Source organism: Dasypus novemcinctus, chromosome 28 (assembly GCF_030445035.2).
Source record: "Dasypus novemcinctus isolate mDasNov1 chromosome 28, mDasNov1.1.hap2, whole genome shotgun sequence".
Lineage (NCBI taxonomy): Eukaryota > Metazoa > Chordata > Mammalia > Cingulata > Dasypodidae > Dasypus > Dasypus novemcinctus.
The window spans coordinates 38,873,294-38,887,447 of NC_080700.1; the positions used below are offsets into that span (position 1 = coordinate 38,873,294).

Below are 14,154 nucleotides of genomic sequence, written 5' to 3' on the forward strand. Positions count from 1 at the left end.
CTCTTGTTTTACATGACTGCTACGACTTGTCAATTCTTTGCACTAATTGCTAATTCTGAATATTTGAACTTTTATGATCAGGTATCATAAAGAAAAGAGCTCACTTCACATAACTATTTAATTTTTATTCAAAAAGGTTGACTACTGTACCTCAATCTGGTAGATTATTGTACTTAAAATATAAATGTCCTAGGAATATTATTTTAATAAATCAAAGCACATTTCATGCCCTATTTGTCAAATATGGACACATAGAAAGAAAAAAGGATAAAGTATTGAAGACTTTACATCAAACTGTTAACTATGATTATATCAGTGTGGTAGGTACACAGGATATTTATCTTCTCCTTGTTTCTCTGCATTATTAGCAATAAATATGCATTATATGTGTACTAAAGAAAAATAATTATTTTTAAAAATTTAATCAATAAATAACAATATAGTTGATCAAATAAATTTAAAATGATGCTGAACTAAAATTACTTACTAAAAAGATTTTTCCCTCCCTCTTTTTATCTAATTTATTATTTACTAATCTTTTTTTTCTCTAAGTACTTTTTTTTTGATCTTTTAATAAACAGAACATGGTTGGAGACTATTCAAGGATATACTCTCAAAATCCTGCCTTCCTGTCTTCTAAACTCCTTTTTCTTCCCCTTTTCAATCTGAAGCCTTGGAAGCAAATGTCCCATTACCCTCAGCCCCAATCTCTGCTTTGATTCTGGAAATATCTTTAAGAATGAGATTTTCTTCAATGTTCAGGCAAATCTGTACCAAGCACCCTAAAAAGATTATCCCCCTAAGCAAGCTCCCTGCAGCCTAAATTAGGTTAGACAAGCCACATTCTCCAGCCCAGGAATGGGGGCATAGGTGGACACCCACAAAGCAAACTTTTCCGAGAGGTAAGATGTGGCATGGTTGGCCAGTGCCTCACTTCTACCTTAGGCTACTGGTCTCTGGCCCCTAAGACCTCAAGATGCAGATGCTGAGTCCAGAGTCAAAGGAGCGGCCTGGGAATCTCAATTGAGTCAAGTTCTTACACCCTCTGAAACTCTTTCAGTAAAATGGGGGCAAGTTGGCCATCATGGCACTTTCTGGAATTATTTGATTAAGAAATTAGCAGGGAAGCGGATTTGGCTCAATGGATAGAGCGTCCATCTACCACATGGGAGGTCCAGGGTTCAAACCCAGGGCCTCCTGCATGTGGAGCTGGCCCATGCACAGTGCTGACGTGCACAAGGAGTGCCATGCCACGCAGGGGCATCCCCCATGTAGGGGAGCCTCATGCACAAGGAGTGCGCCCCTCAAGGAGAGCCACCCCGCACAAAAGAAAGCACAGCCTGCCCAGGAGCGGCACCGCATGCATAGAGAGCTGACACAGCAAGATGATGCAACACAGAGACACAGATTCCCAGTGCTGCTGACAAGAATGCAAGTGGACACAGAAGAACACACAGTGAATGGACACAGAGAGCAGACAATGAAGGGGGAGAAATAAATTGTTTTAAAATTAGCTAGCGACTGCCAAACCTTTGACACCTTTCCTGGCAAGTAAGAAGTGGTCAGTCCATGTTCCCTCTTAGTGATGACCATAAGGCTAGCCCCTGGGGAGAAGGGGAGCGAAGTAGCCTGTTTAAGAAGCAACGGCTAGAGAGGAGCTTGCCCTCTCTTCTGGCTCTTTTCTCTTCTGGCTCTATGGCTCACCTCAGCAGCTCTCACAACCCAGAAGGCCCCAGGCATGGCTGAGGTCACGGGCGAGGGCGTCCCTCCGTTGGTCAAAGCCCCTCCTCTGCCATGGTGAGCTGTGGAGGGCCAACAGTGGGGCCCAAGGCTGGCACTCAGCCCAAGACTGAGGGGAGAAATCTCTTGCTGATTTGCTCCCAATGCAAAGCCCGCCATAGGAAGTCAAGCAACACAGAAATGGCCCCAGTATCTGGGACCGTGCTGCTACCTGGAACCCCCAAACGTGAAAGCAGAGTCGCTCCACAGCGCCTTGCCGAGCCTCGCTCGCTCCGCTCACTTACTCTGCTTGGTGGCTGCTCGGGTAGCCCTCTCCCCACGCTGGCTTCTCGGCTCAGAGGAGCTGGGTGTCTGGGGCTCCTCTCAAGCAACTGATTTGTACACAATGTCGGAATGTTTGTCCGGGTTCATAAAATAAGGCTCAACAGCACTCTAGCGCCGAGCGCATACCTTGCTCAACAGTCCCTCCCTCAGCACCCTTTCCCTGGGCAAAGCCGCTCTGAGTGATTAATCAAGCTGAAAATCCCACTGCAGAATGGCTTGCTAGTTTGTGTTTCAGGGTGAAAGCCAGCTCCAGCTGGAAAACCTTAACCGTATTGAACCCAAAGAGTTCAAGTTCAGATCTTCTCTTTGGCAGAATGACTGTTGCTGTGCCTAGCCAAGAGGAGGTGGTGTTGATCTTGCAATTATCCAGGGACTTCAAAGGTTGTCTTGTCCTTTCTATTGCTGTGAAGCACCTGACCCATTACCTGGAAATCAGTAAGCATTTGGTGAATGGTGCGGCTTCAAACACGGGCCCTCATCATATTATATGATTAATATTCACACTCACGAGTGACAACTTCTCTTTGCCTGTTTTGTCCAGATGGATTTGGAGATAGGGATTTACAGCTGAACAAAGAACTAGAACATAAGGTTCTTGACAGGTGGAAAGATCTGACCTGCACTTTAAGTGAATGAATAAAACGTTCCTCTTGCAGCCATAAATTTGCTAGGATCTTCAAATGTCTTCAAGAAATTGATGAGACTAAATATATTCAGAATGGAATAATCATAAACAAGTAGCCTAAAAGGATGGTTTTCATGTTTATAGTCATTTCCTAGGTTTCTGAAAAGAAGGAAAGGTTTCTTCCATAAAACACAGTATCGTTGCAGCCAAATATCTTTTGGATGAGCTATGACACCTTACCCAGAATTACCTTCTATAGGAGTATTAAAATATTAAATTGAGGCCCCTGGGAAGTTTGCATGTGCCCCATGTCTTTCCTTTTCTAGTGGTCTGTATTTCCCCATTTTAGACCAAGTTTCAGTATCTGAATATACATTTGCCCACAAATGGTTAAATGTTCTATTCTTCCCTGAAATTAGAGATCGGTGCACAAGACTCCTAAGAAATCATTTTCCTTCACAGTAATCAGGAAAAAAAGAATTCTACCCTGATCAAATTTGAAAGAAGCTATCCATTCCCACATTTGTATGGAACATTTTCAAAAATATTAAGCAAAATTAATTAAATATCTGAAGAAAATTAGGTATGGATTCAATGTTGAGGAGGAGCAAAAAGATATTTTTAGTTGCGTGCAGATTAAATGAAAGTTTTCCTGTTAAAGAATGTTGCTCTGCTGGGGATAATTGTGGTAATAGAAATCAGAGTAATTTAACCTCTCCTGAAAAAAGGTATTTAAGAGATTATGACATTGGAGAGAAACTGGAGAATGTGTGAAATCTCGGTTTTGGCTGTGGTCATTAAAATCACAGTGCAGGTACCAGATTCACTTTATGCATCAGACAGATGCAACCATTAGAATGACCAGACTTATCCCATTAATTGAGGAGTTTTCACTTGCTCTATGCTTAGCTGGGAGCTTTAGATTTTATATCTGGACCAATGTGCCATCTCTTGCATCATTTTCAAATTTGGGATATTTGAACATTTATTTGAATATCCAACTTGGGGGAATAAGTATTTCTTCAGAAAGACACTAAGATTCCATTTCCAGCCAATGACCACATTGGTATTATAGTCTGGGACCCCTAGCCAAACTTAAATCAAGAAAGGATGCTTTTCTTTTTTTTAAGATTTATTTTATTTATTTCTCTCCACCCTCCCACCCTCCCCCGCCATTGTCTGCTCTCTGTGTCCATTCTGTGTGTTCTTCTGCATAAGCTTGTACTATCAGGTGGCACTGGGAAACTGCATTTCTTTTTTGTTGCATCATCTTGCTGCGTCAGCTCTCCCTGGGTGCGTCACCACTCCTGGGCAAGCTGTGCTTTTTTCACATGGGGCGGCTCTCCTTGTGGGTCGCACTCCTTGAGCATGGGGCTCCCCTACACGGGGGACACCCCTGCATGGCATGGCACTCCTTGCGCACGGCAGCACTGAACGTGGGCCAGCTCACCACACGGATCAGGAGGCCCTGGGTTGGAACCCTGGATCTTTCAGATGGTAGGTGGACGCTCTATCAGTTGAGTCACATCCACTTCCCATGGATGCCTTTCAATAGACTTCACAATACACTGATTTTCATTGTATAAATGTATTTCATTCTTGAGAGTCTTTATTCATTGCCATTCAATGATGAAGTGACTACTGCTCCAGGCCCAGTGCCACAGGTTAAAGACAAAAAGTCAGGCTGGATTTGTTCCCTAGAAGTGTTTGCCAGTGACATAGATGAGTTTATTACTAGCATTTACAATGGTTATTCTTTACCCACCATTACCTTTCATCAAATCCAGTTCTGCCAGTTAAGTTCTTGTTTGCCAACTGATTCTCTACATGGAAAAGGAGCATGAGCAAAGACAGAAGGGCCCGGTGGCTTTTCATGAACAGTGATTAATATTGCCTCCCATTCCCCAAAGCATGTCCACATGCGCTCATTTGGTCCACACAGCAATGCCCGTTGGTCAGTATTTATCTCCGCTTTTACAGATGAGAAAACGACAGTGCAGGGAAGTTAAATGCCTTGCTTGGTAGCGCACACCTTTGATGTGCCAGATGACACACAGCCCGTCGATACGGGTCCAGTGATGCCCCCAGTTTACACACTGGAGGGATTAAAATTAGAGCGTCTTTCTAAAAGCCCACCCACGAGGAATCCTTGTGATGAAACTGTTCTATACTCTGACTGTGGTTGTGGATACACACACTACAAAGGTGTCAAAGTTGTATAGAACTAAATACACACACATGTGCAAGTAAAACCAAGAAACTCAGAATAAGATCAGTGCAATGCCTGAATGAATGTCAATATCTTGGCTGTAATATTTTGCTGTTTGCAAGATTTTGATATAGTTACCTTTGGGGGAAGTGGGTGGGGAGGTAAACAAGATTTCTCTGTATTATACCTTACAACTGTGTGTAAATCTACAATCATCACCGTAAATGCGGTCATTGGAATTCTGGTCCCATCTGCAAATGCTGTCATAGATATTGGGTGAATGAGTGAAGGAAGAGAGGCTCATCCAATATTTCATGGGTTCATAAAGGTGCCAGGTTGGAAGGAACCCTACAGATGGTCTAGCCCAGCAGGCCACCTGTCATTTGAAGCCCTCTGCAACATCGCAGACAAGTGGCCACCTAATATGTGGCCAAAAATTTCCAATAACAGGGAAAACGTCACAAACCAGCCGTTCCACCTACAGTCTAGTTTCTTCACACTCCAGCCCTATGTCTCAACTGTGGGGCTGTGTAGGAACAAACTTAATTTCTCTTCCTTATGCCAGTCCTTCAAATACTTTAAGACAGTGACCACAATCCCTTTTAAGGCTAGGGTGCCTGGAGCCAGCCATTCCGTTTCTTAAGATAACCTGGTTTCTCACCTTCCCATTCAAAAGGCAGTGGGGTGGGTGTGTGGAAAAGGCCTTAGATTCAATATTAGAAGGTAGGGGGACAAACTCCCACTCTACTATTTATCAGCAGAGTGATACAGGCAGGGAGTGATCCTTAAGACTCAGTCACCCCAACTCTGAAGAGCAGATTTTAAAATATCTTCCCAGGGAGTAGGTGTAGCTCAAGTGGTTGAGCGCCTGCTTCCCATATATGAAGTCCTGGGTTCAATCCCTGTACCAAAAACAAACAAACCAAAAAAAAAAAAAATCTTCCCTATGGGTTGTTGTAAAGGTTCAATGACATGGCCAGTGTAAAACACTTATGCTCCCTGGTACTTGCTTCTGTAAATGGAAGATAAGTTCCTTCCACTGGACCACTCTGCCTGCCACAACCTATCTAGGACATGAGCAGTTTTCAGCATCTTGAGAGTCTTATGTCCCTCCAAACACACTATGACAGAATGGAACAACAGCAACTATAAGATTTCCAAGAAGAACATTAATTTATTCAAACATTTATTTTTTTTCAGCGTTTCAGTTGCCATTTCTGAACCAGCCACCAGCAGGGTTTGTAAAATTTTAGGATATGAAAAAAATGCAGCCCTAGTATTAGAAGCACACTACACTGAGAAGACTTCAAAATATAGTACCCATTTTGGGTGATCTATGTAACTTTTAAAAATAAATAAAAAATATAGTTTAAAAATAGATATACAGTACCCGAAAACCTAATTCCTTAGGACTTCTTAAAAAACACTTTTACAGCAGCCAAGAGTGTAAACTATAATCCACGGTTAGTGGCCAGGCTCCAATATATGTTCACCAATTGTAACAAATGCACCACACCAATGAAAGCTGTTGATAATGTGGGAAAGTGTGGGAGGGGGAGGAAGTGGGGCATATGGGAATCCCCTATATTTATATTTTTACAAATGTTACATATTTATAACTTTAGATTTAACGTTTCTTTAAAAATAAATAAATAATAAAAAATAAAAATGACTTGAGAGCTTGCTACATGCAAGAAAAGGCAAACAAGAATAATAATTTCAGACAGGAAGGCATACATCTGAGACACTTGCCCTCAAGCAGAGGAAAAGTGGGGTTCAAGCGGTGTTAAGCGTCCGGAGGAGAAGGTCACTGGTAGGGTCCTCAGTCCACTGAGGAAGGCTGGAAGGGTGGTCTGGTGAGAAGCCTGGATTACTAGGTGGGATGTGACAGCCGTGGAGCCCACCACCGCTCCAGCCCCCTCTGGTCCCCTGCAGGTTGAGAAGCACGCCCCACGTGATACCACGGGCGGGCTGCCTGAGAAGTGGGCTGCGATGACAACCGCATACGCAGTTATTTCAAGACCCACGTACCTCCTGGGAGAAAAGGAAACTTCTTTTCCACTGCCTCCACAATAAGAAAGTGGAAAGGAATTTCCGCTTAAGATTTCAAAGGAGAGAGTCAGTCTGCCCCAACTCACCTCTTGGCCTCCCAGTTCTTGGTCTCCAATCACTACCTTTTCTGAGAAAATCTTGACCTTGAGCGAAGCTAATGGAGTGCTGTGCGGGATGGTGTTTAGACCACTGGCTCCGACGCACGGAGGCCTGGGAGAGAATCCCGCCTCTGCCTCCACTGAGCAGGGGAGTGTACCTCTCTAAGCTTCAGTGGCACGGGGAACGAGACTGTTTTCAAAAGTGCCTGGAGTCATTCATGCGCTTATTGCAGGGCCTGGAAGTGTTCAAGGATCTTACTAGTTTTTATTCAGTTCCTTGAACGTGAAACGTTCAGAAAATGTGATGGACTCTTTATTCCAAAATCTATCAGGCGGCCGATTAGCTTTCAGTTCATATTCCACGTTGGGATATTTGGTTTTTGTTCTTAGCCTAAGGTTTGTTGTCTGATTAACCTTTTAATTTCCAACCTTGCCTCGTTTTCACTGACAACTGAGTCATCTTTTTCCATCTTTTGAAAGAGCTCATTCACATTGCTAGTAATTTGGGGGTGAATTTAAACTGGCTACCATTTCACCTTGAGACTACTTCCATTTTATCACCCACGTCGGTTTGGGGGATCCTGCATTTGGTCCCATAAGCATGGTGTTTCTCTTCTGTTGCCAATTATTTCTGAGACCAAGACAGGAGAGTTGTTTCAATACCTACAAACCAACATGTTCAATTTCGGTTCAAGTCCAAGTTTCTGACAAGGGACACCACCGTCACCAGCTGACCCTGTGCTGTGGCCAGGCTGAAAGCTTAACATCAAGAATAATTTTTTGACGCTACAAAAAAAGTTTTCTGAACTCCCCCCATGAATATCAAGATGATGGAGACACTTCAACATTCCTTTAAAAAGGAATTACTCTTACACTGGAAAATCTAGATGCAGTTTAATGAACTATCTGGACTTTCTAGAAAGTCATCCAATTCAGGCACAGAAGCAGTTATGCATCACAGAGAAACAACTCATTTTCATATGATTCTAAGAACTAATTCCACCAGCCCACCCCAGACCGGCCTGCTTTCTTGTTCTGACTTTAAGGCCACCACATGATTTGGTGCCAGTCTTAATCTCAAAAGTTATCCCCCTACAAAGATTAAATAACATGAATTTTACAGGTAATTTCTAAGATTGGAAGAAACCACAGACTTTAGCACATACAACTAAGATTACTTTAATTTTCTTTTAGGTGGAAGATTGAAAGAAAGTCAAGTATTCATTTTCATTCCACATTTAGTTTGCTTTTAAAATATTACAGTAATCTGATACACTCCACTAAGTGGGGAAAAAAAACATAAAGACAAAAATAACCATCAGCTATAAACCCACTTTTCAAATCATAACATTTCAACATATTTCACCTCCATATGCTTTCTCTGCGATATTTTTTACATACTTGAAGAGGTTGTGTTCCTGCATTTTTGTACTCAGCATTATATCATGAGAATATTTCCAGAATAATAATTCACTGTATTTGGTAATATTCCTTTATATAGGCATACCACATACCAAGTATGCTTAATCATTTTGATAACTATGCATATACATCTACATCTACATATACATCTACTTTTTTTGTCTTTATTTATTTTTTTAATGTTACATTAAAAAAATATGAAGTCCCATATACCCCCACCCCCCTCACCCCACTCCTCCCCCCATAACAACAACCTCCTCCATCATCATGAGATATTCACTGCATTTGGTGAATACATCTCTGAGCACCGCTGCACCTCATGGTCAATGGTCCACATCATAGCCCACACTCTCCCCCAGTCCACCCAGTGGGCCATGGGAGGACATACAATGTCCGGTAACTGTCCCTGCGGCACCACCCAGGACTACTCCAACCCCCGAAAATGCCCCCACATCACATCTCTTCTTCCCACTCCCTACCCCCAGCAGCCACCATGGCCACTTTCTCCACACCAATGCCACATTTTCTTCGATTACTAATCACAATAGTTCATGAATAGAATATCAGTTAAGTCTACTCTAATCCATATAACATCTACTTTTAATAAAAGTTTCTTAAAAAGAATCATGGTAGGGAGCAGGTGTAGCTCAGTGGTTAAGCACCTGCTTCCCATGTACGAGGGCCCAGGTTCAATCCCTGGTACCTCCTAAGAAAAAGAAAAAAAAGTCATGCTTATTCTATGAAATTTAGCATAAAGAAGAAAAGATGAATTAACAGTTATATTCTTAAACGTGACTGTGAATATTTGAAGACTGAAGAAAATATATCGACAACCGCCATTTGGTGAAGACCCATGATGTGGCAGGCACTATGCAACCATATTCCTAATCCTCACACAATAACCCAAAAAGGTAGGTGTTTATAACCACCACTTCACGTGTCCAGAGGTGAGACAGCTAGTAAGTGCTGCATATACATCTTAAACAGAGGTGTCTGACCCCAAAAGGATGTTTTCCCCAGCTATATCACACTGCCCTCCCCACCTCCCACACCCTCACCTCCACCATCTCCATCACCACCACCTCCACCTCTACCACCTTCACAGTCCCCATCTTCACCTCCACCAACATAATCACTACCCTTTCCACCACCATGACTTCCAACACCACTGGTATCTCCTCTACCACTTCCACCATTTCCACCACCACCACCAACAGCAATGCCTCCACACCACCTCCACCATCAGGTCCAACAGCACCTCCAACACCACCTCCACCATTACTTCCAACACCACCACTGTCTTCAACATCTCCTCCAACACCACCTCCACCATCACTTCCAACACCACCTCCAACACCACCTCCACCATCACTTCCAGCACACCTCCAATACCACCTCCACCACTACATCTCTAACGCCACTTCTGCCACCTCCACCTCTACCACTTCCACCACCACCACCAACATTGACAACTCCAACACCTCCACCACTACTTTTAGTACCACCACCGCCATTTCCACCACTACATTGCCATCCCTTCCACTATTCTAACCTAGGGCTTCTCATCATCCCTCTTCTACACATCCTTTCTTCTCTTCATACCCTCATAGTCTCCTCCCCTGCTGCTTCACTTTGGCCTCTTCCAACCTGCATCCCCTCAAGCATGTGGGTAAGAGATGTAAAGCAATTGCTACCCTCACCACACCTGTCATATGAACACCCTGATCATTCATTCATTCAACAAATGGTTACTGAGAACCTACAATGTGCCAGGCATTGCTCTGAGTCCTGGGCGTAGAGTGGATTTCCCCATGTGCAGGATTTTCTTCAACACCAAAAGACTATTTTTTTAGGCTTTTCTACACACACCCACACACACACCACACCCATAGCCTTGTTAAATCTGCTTGCAGACTGTCAGCTTGTGCGCTGGTTACCAGCACACACTGCCCAGCCTCCAAGCAGGATGGAAAGCAGAAGTGAGCAGCTCAAGAAGGATACTCGAGTCAAAAGGAAAGTCTCAGGCAATAGCCATGAAGTAATTTCTTATCTCCTATTGCCACAGCGAACTACCGCAGGAAAGCACTTCCTATTTCCATATTCTGATGATGCATATTTGCTTAATGCCACTTGCCTGAAATAGTTTATGCAGGCGCCCTCTGCAGAAAAGACACTTGACACATTAAGAGAGGAAAAGAAAAAGATCTAAAGGTAAATTAAAGAATGAGAACATCAACAAATACCCAAACTTAGGTCCTTTTCTTCCTCACTTGCATGATGTGACCAGAGAGGAACATGTGTTCTTTCTGTTTCTATTTTCTATGTAAAATAAATAGCTCTAGAGGATTCAGCCTATGCCTTTTTAGGGTACAGGATAATGCTGGGAACACAGAAGCCTCTAGAGACTAATAAAGCCCCTGCTATAATCAAAGAAGTCTTAGTGGGTTTTAACTCAGACTCCTTTAGTTAAATTTCTTTCACATACACCCAAACAAAAATAACCAAGCACCCCAAATGCCCTTGGTAAAAGCTTTGTACTAGCATCTTCTTAGCTCCCCTTTCCATACCAGAGATATTTTGTCAAGCCTGTTACTTTTATCTAAAGTAAAATCCCCTGCAGCTGCCTGCATACAAAGGGAAAATTCTCCACAAAAAGCACACCTACTCAAAAGGAGGTGACCACAGTGTTTTCCAAAATGAACTCTTTAGGACCCAAATAAGCACTCAATTGTGCTTTCCTAAATCAAACCCTTCACTGCAGTCCAAACAGCTATCAATACAACAGAGAAGCAGTGCAAGGACTACCCAACTCTTTCCGTGAAAGCTCTTTAGCACAGGACATCACAGCAGCAGGTTTCGGAAGCTGAGCCAATATTATAACCCTAGAGCCACACCTCAGAACTCCCTATTGTAAAGGTAGTGCTAAGGTATACATTGTTTTGCCATCTCAACCTGCCAACCAATTCCTTCTCATACATCAGCCAAGGAGTGATTTTACTTACATGCAACAAAAAGAGAGTAAATCCAAGGGCTGTCTCTTTATCCCTGAATTCAGAAAACTCATAATACTCTGAGGCAAAGGTTGTAGATTCCACTCTTAGCTCCAGCTCTGGAGGCTGCCTACACAGGACTACCATTCGAGGCTGAGCAGAGAATAAAGTTCTTTCAAAAGAAGAGGAAGTGTCATCTTACTTCCTCAATTGAATTGTTCTTCCTTCTTACGTTATTGAGCCTTCCTTGAGTCCAATATCCAGGGCACAGTACATGCAAAGCAGGTCTGTCATATCTGACTGGCTCCATTCACCACTAAACACGACCCATTGGATCCATTGCCAGGACGCGTGCCGATATCCCACGGCTTCACTCTCCTGTTTGGAGGCAAAGCTGTTGATTGACAGGCCTGGAGGGTGAGGTCCTTGTGGAGCTGTTCTCGTAATATTAGGTTGAGATGACATTTTAAAATCATTGACCCTTCCATACTCACATCTCCTTTTGAATCTCCTTCTTTTCTCGTCTCTTACTCATTCATAGTGCCCTACTAAATAAACAGGCTGAGGCTAAGTTTGTAAAAGATATTTTAGGATAAAAATAAGTGTGGCCCGCTGTCCTTTTGCAATATACACAAAAAATTCTCTAACTTCAAAGCTTTTCTTGCACATGCTAGAAAAAGCAAATGGCAGACTGAAAAGTTAGAGATATCTGAACTCATTGTCACTAAATTCCTGCCACCTGCCTCACTCCTATCATAAGGTTTTGTTTTCAGCTCCAGCATCTTGTCTCTTTATATTTTCAAGGGAAAAAATATACAATCTCACTATATTTATACTCTGCTTTCAAAGGATGGAAAGAGATCATTAGCAATGGGCTGATGACCAATGCAGTTTTCCTAAATGTGGAAGCCATGTCCTTAGCATGTGCATTATTTGCCAGTCATTGCATAATAGATAACCTCAGAATTTAGAGGCTTGAAACCAAAACCATTTATCACGTCATAATTTCTGTGGGTGAGGAATCCGGGCGTGGCTTGGCTGGGTGCCTCTGCCTCAGGGTCTCTCACAAGGTGCCATCAAGGCATTCGCAGAGCTGCAGTTATCCAGAGGCTGAACGGGTGAATGAGCCTCTCCCCAGCTCAATGACATGGCTGTTGATACAGCTCAACTTCTCATGGACTCTTGTTCTGGGAAGGAGCCTCTTCCAAGCTCACTGGCATGCCTTTTGGTAGGATTCAATTCTCGTGGGCTCTTGTTCTGAGTGCCTCAGTTCAATTCTAGCCATTAGCCCAAACCACCTTCAGTTCCTTGACATGTGGGCCTCTTCTAAGGGCAGTTGACAACAAGGCCACAGGAAGCAAGTGAGAGAGAGTGAAAGAGAATGAGCAAGACAGATATCACAGTCATTTGTAGCCAAACCTCAAAAGTGATGTCCCATCAGTTTTGCCATATTCTGTTTGTTAAAAGTGAGTCACTAGATCCAGTCTACACTCAAGAGGAGGGAATTATACAAGGCATGGGCACCTGGAAGTGGGGACCATAGAGGGCTATCTTAGATGGTGGCCTACCATAGTATGTAAAACTTTTATCCAAGGTCAAGTTGCACCTGTCAAGCCAAATAATATAAGGTGGAAGACCTGTCTAAAGGTAAAGTCATTTGTGTAGTCACATTAATGAAATGAAAGCTGAGGTTTTCGTCCAGCCATTAAATTAGCCTGCAGCTCTTTCTAGTTATTACCAAGCTCACACTGATCAGACCTGAAAACCTAATGACACTTATCATTCCACATCCAAGAAACAGTCAAAGCAACATGCAAACTAAAACCCAAACTAAACTATAAAAGTAACGTAGCATCTGGAAGGGGGCTGATGCAATTTCAATAAATTCCCTGGGTCAGAATTCCCTGACACCTGGCCTTTCTCCTCTCCACACTCCAGGAATCTGCTCCTTCCTAAGAATGACCCAGCAGGGCTTCATTGCCTGGGGCTCCCACTAATCCCACATGCTACAAAAGCAGATCCCATCGTCCATCTTGCTTTGTTGGCCTGAGCAGCTTGGACCAGAAGCAACTGGAAGGTCTGTTTCTCTGTCATGCAGACAACTGGAGAAAGAAGAAAAGGGTCATTCTGAGTAGAGAATTCCATTGACCTTAGATCTTCCTAATTTAAGGATGTGTTTGTAACATCTGGCATTTCAGACAGATGCCAGTGTGTCACACAATTTTCAGTTTAGCTTGCAAAAGATCAAGGGCAATCTTTAAGAAGCCAAGTGGAAATCCTCTGTAAGGCATGTTTTGTGTGTCTGCTTTAAATGATCTGAAGTTTCTTTTCCTTTCATTTATAGATTAAGCATGGTCTACTTTCCAACACACCACATACTTCCCAATCCAACTGTCAGTAAAAACTGTATTAAAAATAAACACTGTTGTCAGCAGAGCAGAAAAAGAAAGAATACATAAATAAAATCTCTATTTGGTAACAGCAATTACGTTTAGAGAATAGATAATAGTTGGAAAACTACTTCAGTTTCTGATCTCCAGCTACCTCTCATTTTCTGCATATTCATTGCACAAGGAGATAAAAATTAAATTAAACTTGTAAGATGTGAAAAGATTAAAAGAAGATGCTGCACAAAAAGAAAGCTTTCTCTGTAGGACTTATTTGTGTAAACCTCTATTTATGGGAAGTACTGCC

General features: G+C 42.7%; 1 protein-coding gene across 1 annotated transcript in view; it reads right to left on the bottom strand.

Moving 5' to 3' along the window:
• IPCEF1 (interaction protein for cytohesin exchange factors 1) overlaps window positions 1–11,634 on the bottom strand; it is a 178,735-nt gene extending 167,101 nt beyond the window's left edge. Inside the window, exon 1 of the mRNA XM_004477802.4 lies at window positions 11,473–11,634. The gene's annotated coding sequence lies outside the window, so the exon portion shown is untranslated. The remainder of the gene's footprint in view (window positions 1–11,472) is intronic.
• Between the last annotated feature and the right edge of the window lie 2,520 nt (window positions 11,635–14,154).